Genomic DNA, 7,723 nt, shown 5'->3' with positions numbered 1-7,723 from the left:
GCTTAATTGAATTGGGCCATGAAGCACGCACATACTGCCCAACACCCTCCTCAAGTAATAAAACCTAAACATATTAAAAGCACTAAAACACAAGAGGAGATAAGTTGTAACAAGGTAAGCATACTGGAAAGTGTGCTTGGGTAAATCAAAGTGTAGCTTAAATAAAGCATCTGGCTTACACCCAGAAGATTTCTTTTTTGTTTTGTTTTGTTTTTAAAGAGAGAGAACAAACAGGGGCAACAGGAGAGGGAGAAGCAAGCTCCCCACTGAGCAGGGAGCCCGATGCAGAGCTCCATCCCAAGACCCCGGGATCATGACCTGAGCTGAAGGAAGATGCTTAACTGCAGGAGCCACCCAGGCACCTCACACCCAGAAGGTTTCATATAGGAATGACCACTTTGAACTAAGGCTAGCCCAGACAATTACAAATAAAATTCTCATAAGATAACCAAACAAAACATTCAGTTACATTATAAAAGTATAGGAGGTAGAAAATTTAATTGGAGCTATAAGAGAAAGTACCATAAGGGAATGGTGAAAGAAATCTTAAAAGTCATAAACAGCACAGATTATCCCTTTTACCTTTTGCATAATGAATTACTATTATTACTAGAATAATTTAACAGAGAACTTAAGCTAAACCCTCTGAAACCAGATGAGCTACCTATGAACAATCCACTGGGATGAACTCATCTAGGTTGCAAAACAGTGAGAAGATTTATAGATAGAGGTGAAAAGCCTAACAAGCCTGGCAATAGCTGGTTACCCAGAACAGAATTTCAGTTCAACTTTAAACTTACCTAAAAAATCCTAAAATTCTAATGTAAGTTTAAAATATAATCTAAAAGGGTACAGATTTCCAGAAAAAAGGATACAACCTTGTTTAGAGAGTAAGAATAAATAATATCACAGTAGGCTTAAAAGCAGCCATCAATTAAGAAAGCTCAACAATGAACCTAATTTAATACCAAAAATATTTAGCCAGCTCCTAACATGATACTAGGTTAATCTATTTAATAATAGAAACAATAATACTAACATGAGTAACAATTATTTATTCTTGCATAAGTTTACATCAGAACAGATAACCACTGATAGTTAATGACAAGATAAAACTAATCCAACAATAAAACACTTCTCAAACTCATTGTTAATTCAACACTGGTATTTGACTAAGGAAAGATTAAAAGAAGTAAAAGGAACTTGGCAAACATAAACCATCCCTCTTTACCAAAACATCACCTCCAGCATTTCCAGTATCAGAGGCACTGCCTGCCCAGTGAGATTTGTTAAAGGGTCGCAGTATCCTGACCATGCAAAGGTAGCATAAGTATTTGCTCTCTAAATAAGGACTCATATAAATGGCCACATGAGGGTTTAACTGTCTCTTACTTCCAATCAGTGAAATTGTCCTTCCCGTGAAGAGGCAAGGATAAAATAATAAGATGAGAAGACCCTATGGAGCTTTAATTAACTAACCCAAATAGATTGACTTAATTCAACTGATCAGGGATAACAATTTTCTATTATGGGCTAGCAATTTAGGTTGGGGTGACCTGAGGGAACAAAATAAACTCTGAGTGATAAAAATCTAGACTTACAAGTCAAAATATCTTATCATTTATTGATCCGAAAATTTTGATCAATGGAACAAGTTACCCTAGGAATAACAGTGTCATCCTACTTGAGAGTTCATTTCGACAATGGGGTTTACGACCTCAGTGTTTGAATCAGGACATCCTAATGGTGCAGCAGCTGTTAAGTGTTCTTTTGCTCAACGATTATTAAAGTCTTGTGTGATCTGAATTCAGACCAGAGTAATCCAGGTCCATTTCTATCTACTAAATAATTTCTCCCAGAACAGAAGGACAAGAGAAATAAGGCTCACTTTATTAAAGTGCCTTAAAACTAACAGATAATATTATCTTAATCTAACTTGTTTATCTTAATTTACGCTCAAGAGAAGGGCTTGTTAGGGTGGCAGAGCCTGGCAATTGCTTAAAACTTAAACCTTTATTCCCAGAGGTTCAATCGCTCTCCCTAATATGATGTTTATACTTAACATCCTTTCACTCATCATACCAATCCTTCTCACCAGAGGCTCCTTAACACTAGGAGAACAGAAAGTATTAGGATATACACAACTTCGTAAAGCAACTAATACGATAGGCCCCCTAAGGTCTTCTACAACCCAATGCAGACCCCATAAAACTTCTCACCAAACAGCCCTTATGACACTCAACATCCTCTATGTCTATATTCATTTTAGCATGCATTCTAGCCCTAACATTAGCTCTGACTATGTGAATTCCCTTACCCATACCATACCCTCTTATTGATAGAAATTTAGAGGATTGAAAACAGTTCCAAATGGCCTTTCAGTAGGCTACTGGCCGACTGTAGAATTTTAGGATGAGAATTAACAAATTTTTTTCTAAAAGGTCAGATGGTATTTTAGGCTTTGTGGGCCTAAAGTCAGAATAGAAGTTATTATGAAGGTACTACTTTAAAACTATTCTCAGCTCAGGTGTGAAAACTGGCAGGGTTTGGTCTCTGGCCTAGAATATCCACATAATGAAAAGCTATCCAAGGTATGAAGACGTATGTCTAAATATTGGTTGTGTGGAAAAGTCTCAATGCATATATTTTAAAAAGCAAGGGATGGAGGGAAGTGACTGGCTGTTTCTATTGTTGGCTTCTCCCTACAGGAGCTATATATTGAAGAAAATGTCTGGAAGCTTCTCCTTCATAATTTTTGGCCACCATGATAATCCAGTTTTTGAAATGGAATTTTGCCAGCTAAAAAAGCAGAATCCAAAGACAATCATGGTCATCTGAACCAACTCATAGCTCATGCTCTTCTCCACCTCATAGATGAGTACACATGGCTGTCAATGTGTACTTGAAGACTGTGAACAAGTTCAATGAGTGGTTTGTTTCAGCATTTGTTACTGCGGGTCAGATGAGATTTATTATGCTTTGTGACATAAGGCAAGGAGATGAAATAATGAACTTCTATACTGATGTCTATGATTTATACATAAAGTTTGCAGTAAATCCTTTTTTTAAAAAGATTTATTTGTTTATTCATGACACAGAGAGAGAGAGAGAGGCAGAGACATAGGCAGAAGGAGAAGCAGTTTCCCTGCAGAGACCCGATGCGGGGCTCGATCCCGGGACTCCAGGATCATGCCCTGAGCTGAAGGCAGATGCTCAACCACTGAGCTACCCAGGCGTCCTAATAAATCCATTTTATGAACCTAATTCGCCTATCTAATCAAGCTCATTTGACAGAAAAATACAGTTTCTTGGGAAGAACACCTTTTAAGTTGAATGCAGAAAAATTCAGAAATAATGTCACTGTAATGGGGTATTCTCAAAATGTGTACATTTTAAGTACCTTGATTAAATAGTCTGAAAAAGTTTTATTTGTAGTCTGAATTTATCTAAACCTAATGAAATTCCTTATATTTTTCAAAACAATATATTCAGTCTCTTATGATTATCAACAGGTCAGTATTATTTGCTTGTGAACAGTGTTATTTATAAACTCTTTATAACCCTGAAAATTCTAAAAATTAAGAATGAACTTTTGACTTTACTCGTTCAGATAGCTTGATCTTGATGTCAAAATCTGGAACCAATGTCATTGTCCAGATTTTGGCAGACAGATTTAAAAGTAAAAGTTTCTGCAGTAGGGAATGAAGTTGATGCATGTACATGGACTTCTATACATCTAGAGATGTTGTAATAAAACCATTTAGGCAGTATACATAGCACTATCCAAGAAGCCAAAGCAAATACCTTTTGCTGTGCCAAATGCCACATCCCAGCTTCTGTCAAAGACTGGGAATAGTAATTCTGCTATAAATCTATAATCCTGGATCCATGTTTTTTAAAATGGGAGACTGAGACCAAAGTGACAGGTTATGTTCTTATATTACCTTTCCCTCAGACAGTAAACCAAAGGTAAGTGAACTTGTTCATAGTTATACTATATGAAGTTTTAATTCTGGAATTGTAAACAAAAGTTTATATTACATTAACATTTGCATTCCTAGCTTTTCAGGCTGTATACCAAGGGAGTGGGGAGTGGTCTCCTGTAACAAGGGGGATCTTACTGTAAACTAGTAAATGTCTATTTAAAAACAAGTACTATAACCAGATATTTTCTGTGCTAATTGTGAACACTTAAAGAATTCTGTTCCATTCTGAATAGCGTGAGCAAGTAATTCTAAGTTTGGTCTCATACCCTTGTGTAAAGTTGCTACCATATTTTTTTACTCCATCTATTTATTTGATTTCTTATCTAAAGATGTTTGTCCAAAAAAAAAAAAAAAACTAAAAAGCAAGAGATGGAGCAGGATACAAAATCAACATGCAAATATCAGTTGCATTTTTGTACATGAACAAAAAACAATTTGAAAAGGAAATGAGGAGAATAATTCCATTAACAGTAGCATCAAAAAAATTAAATACCTAGGAATTACCTTAACCAAGGAGATGAAGGACATCCACAATGAAAAGTACAAAATATTTCTTTTTTTAGTACAAAATATTTCTAAAAAAATTTAAAGAAGACATGAATAAATGGAAAGACATTCTGTTTTCATAGATGGCAAGACTTAATTATTGTTAAAATGTTAATATTACCCAAAGTGATAGAGTCAATGTAATCCCTATCAAAATCCCAATGACATTTTCTGTGAAAATACAAAAATCTACCCTTACATCTCAAGGGACTCCAAATAGCTAAAACAATCTTGAAATTGTTTGAAACCAAAGTTGGAGGGCTTGAAAGCTTCATGATTTCAGAACTCTCTACAAAGCTATGCTAATCCAGACTGTATGATACAGCAGAAAGACATATAGACCAATGGAATAAAATACAAAGCTCAGAAACAAACCCTCATGTGTAGGGTCAAATGATTTTCAACCAAGGTGCTGAGACCTTATTATATAGAGAGGGCAGTCTTTTTTTTTTTTTTTAAGATTTTATTTAATTATCTATTTAGAGAATGAGAGCATGCAAGTAGGGGAGGGGTAAGGGGACAAGGAGAGAGAGAATCTCTAGCAGACTCTGTGCCAAGCCCGGAGCCAAACATGGGACTCGATCTCACGACCCCAAAATCATGACCTGACCTGAAATCAAGAGTTGGACACTTAACCCAGGCACCCTGGGAAAGGACAGTCTTTTCAACAGATAATGCAGGGAAAGCATTTCTCCAAAGAAGATATACAAATAGCCAATAAGCACATGAAACAATGTTCAATATCACTAATTATTATGGAAATACAATCAAACTACAATGACATGACATCTCACAGCTATAAAGATAGCTACTATTTAAAAAACAACAACAACAGAAATAACAGGTATTAGCAAGGTTGTGAAGAAATTAGAACCCTTGTGCACTGTTGGGAATCTAAAATGGTGCAACTTCTGGAAAGCACTATGGTCATTCCTCAAAAACTTACAAATAAAATTACCATATGATCCAGCAATTCTGTTTCTGGACACACCCAAAAGAATTGGAAGCAGGGTCTTGAGGAGATACTTGTATACCTGTGTTCACAGCAGCATAATTCACAATACCCAAAAATGTCGAAGTAAACCAAGTGTCCACTGACAGATGAATGGATAAATAGGGTGTGGTATATGCACACAGTGGAATATTATTCAACCTGACAATCAATGATATTCTGATACACACTACACCATAGATGAACCTTGAGGACATTATGCTAAGTGAAATAAGACAGACACCAAAGGACAAATAGTTTACAATTTCACTTATGTGAGGTATCTGGAATAGTTAAATTCATAGAGACAGAAAGTAATATGGTGGTCAGCAGAGACTAGGAGGATGGGGATGTGGGGAGTTATTGTTTAATGGGGACAGTGTCAGTTTGGGATGATGAAAAAACTGAACATAGATGGTGGTTAGGGTTGGACAACAATATGAATGTGTTTAATGCCATTGAACTGTATACTTCAAAATGGTTAAAATGGTAGGTTTTATATTATGTATATTTTATCAGAATAATGAAAAGGTGGGATGCCTGGGTGGCTCAGCGGTTTAGCACCTGCCTTTAGCCCAGGGCATGTTTCTGGAGTCCCGGGATCGAGTCCTGCATTGGGCTCCCTGCATGAAGCCTTCTTCTCCCTCTACCTATGTCTCTGCCTCTCTCTGTGTGTGTTTATCATGAATAAATAAATAAAATCTTTAAAAAGAGAAAGAATAATAAAAAGGATATATTTAAATGTTTTTTAATTTTAAAAACAAAGGATAAAAAAAAGCAAAGGATATAATAGTGAGCTGCCAATTGTGTTAATTAATATACATGTATGTGTACATGTGTGTATACACACATACATATATATATTTGTATGTATATAGGAAATTTCTGAAGGATACACAGGTGGTGATAGTGGGATGGCAGAGAGCTTCATTTTCTCAACAAGAACAAGAAATTTAGAAAGGAATATCTATTATAAAATAGTAAAGAATTTTCACTACTTATAGGTCATCAAAACCCCTTTTGCCATGACAAACGTGTATTTCCCAATTTATTTCCCTCAATGGTCACAGATACTGTTAAGCTAACACTAGCCTAATCAGCACCTTTGTGTAATTAGGAAAAGGCATCCTTTCCTTTAGGTGGATATAGGTGCATAGTAATGCAACTATGGATGGATTTCAGCCCCACTGGGTGCTGTTTTTGCCTTGCACAATATGCACAATGTTCATGGTGGTCCTGGCCGGAGCCATTTTTTCCCTACTCGACCAGTGTTATTCTTCATAGATTAAGAAAGAACATATAGCCCCTGTTGTTAATAATACAATTTTCTTGAAAATACATGTTTCAGAGAATTGTAGGGAAAAGAGGAAAAAAATAAAACATTAAATCAGAGAGGGAGACAAACCATAAGAAACTCTTAATCATAGGAAACAAACTGAGGGTACTGGAGGGGAGGGGGTTAGGGGCTAAGGTAACTGGGTGATGACATTAAGGATGGCACATATGTAATGAGCACTGGGTGTTATATAAGACTGATGAATCAGTGACTTCTACTTCTGAAACTAATAATACATTATATGTTAATTAATTGAATTCAAATTTAAAAATGCATCTTTTTCTTTAAAAAAAACAAACTATTGTATGTATGTATGTATTTATTTATTTATTTTTGAGAGAGAGAGTGCATGAGAGTGGGGGTGAAGGGACAGAGGGAGAGGAAAAGAATCCCAACATGGGACTCAATCTCAAGACCCTGAGATCATGACCCAAATTGAAATCAGCACTTGGATGCTTAACCGACTGAGCCACACAAGTACCCCAATACATGTTTCTTTTTAAAACACACAAAAAATAGAAGTAGGGGGTGCCTGGCTGGCCTGGTTGGTAAAGCATGCAACCCCTGATCTCAAGGTTATGAGTTCAAGCCCCATATTATGTGTAGAGATTACCTAAAAAAAAAAATAAATAAAAACTTTAAAAAAAAAAGTAGAAATAGAGAATATTCTGCTCTTTTCAGCTGTTTCATTGATGCAATACAAAAGGCACCATCCAAACTTCCTAGCAATTGTTGGTTGCTGTGATTTTCATAACCAGGATGACCTGCAAACCTTTCTGGTTACTTGAAATTTTATTTTTAGTCTCAGAAAGTCCTGAGAGTTTAGTCAGAATGGGAATATCCCTTGTTTCCTGTTTTCTTTCC

The 7,723-nt window shown here is 36.0% G+C and overlaps 1 pseudogene; it reads left to right on the top strand.

The window, feature by feature from the left end:
* The first annotated feature begins 2,727 nt into the window (after positions 1-2,727).
* Positions 2,728-3,328, top strand: LOC129522510 (trafficking protein particle complex subunit 2-like; annotated as a pseudogene).
* The last annotated feature ends 4,395 nt before the right edge of the window (positions 3,329-7,723 follow it).

Source organism: Nyctereutes procyonoides, unplaced genomic scaffold (assembly GCF_905146905.1).
Source record: "Nyctereutes procyonoides isolate TBG_1078 unplaced genomic scaffold, NYPRO_anot_genome, whole genome shotgun sequence".
NCBI lineage: Eukaryota > Metazoa > Chordata > Mammalia > Carnivora > Canidae > Nyctereutes > Nyctereutes procyonoides.
This window is presented reverse-complemented; position numbering and strand designations above follow the sequence as displayed.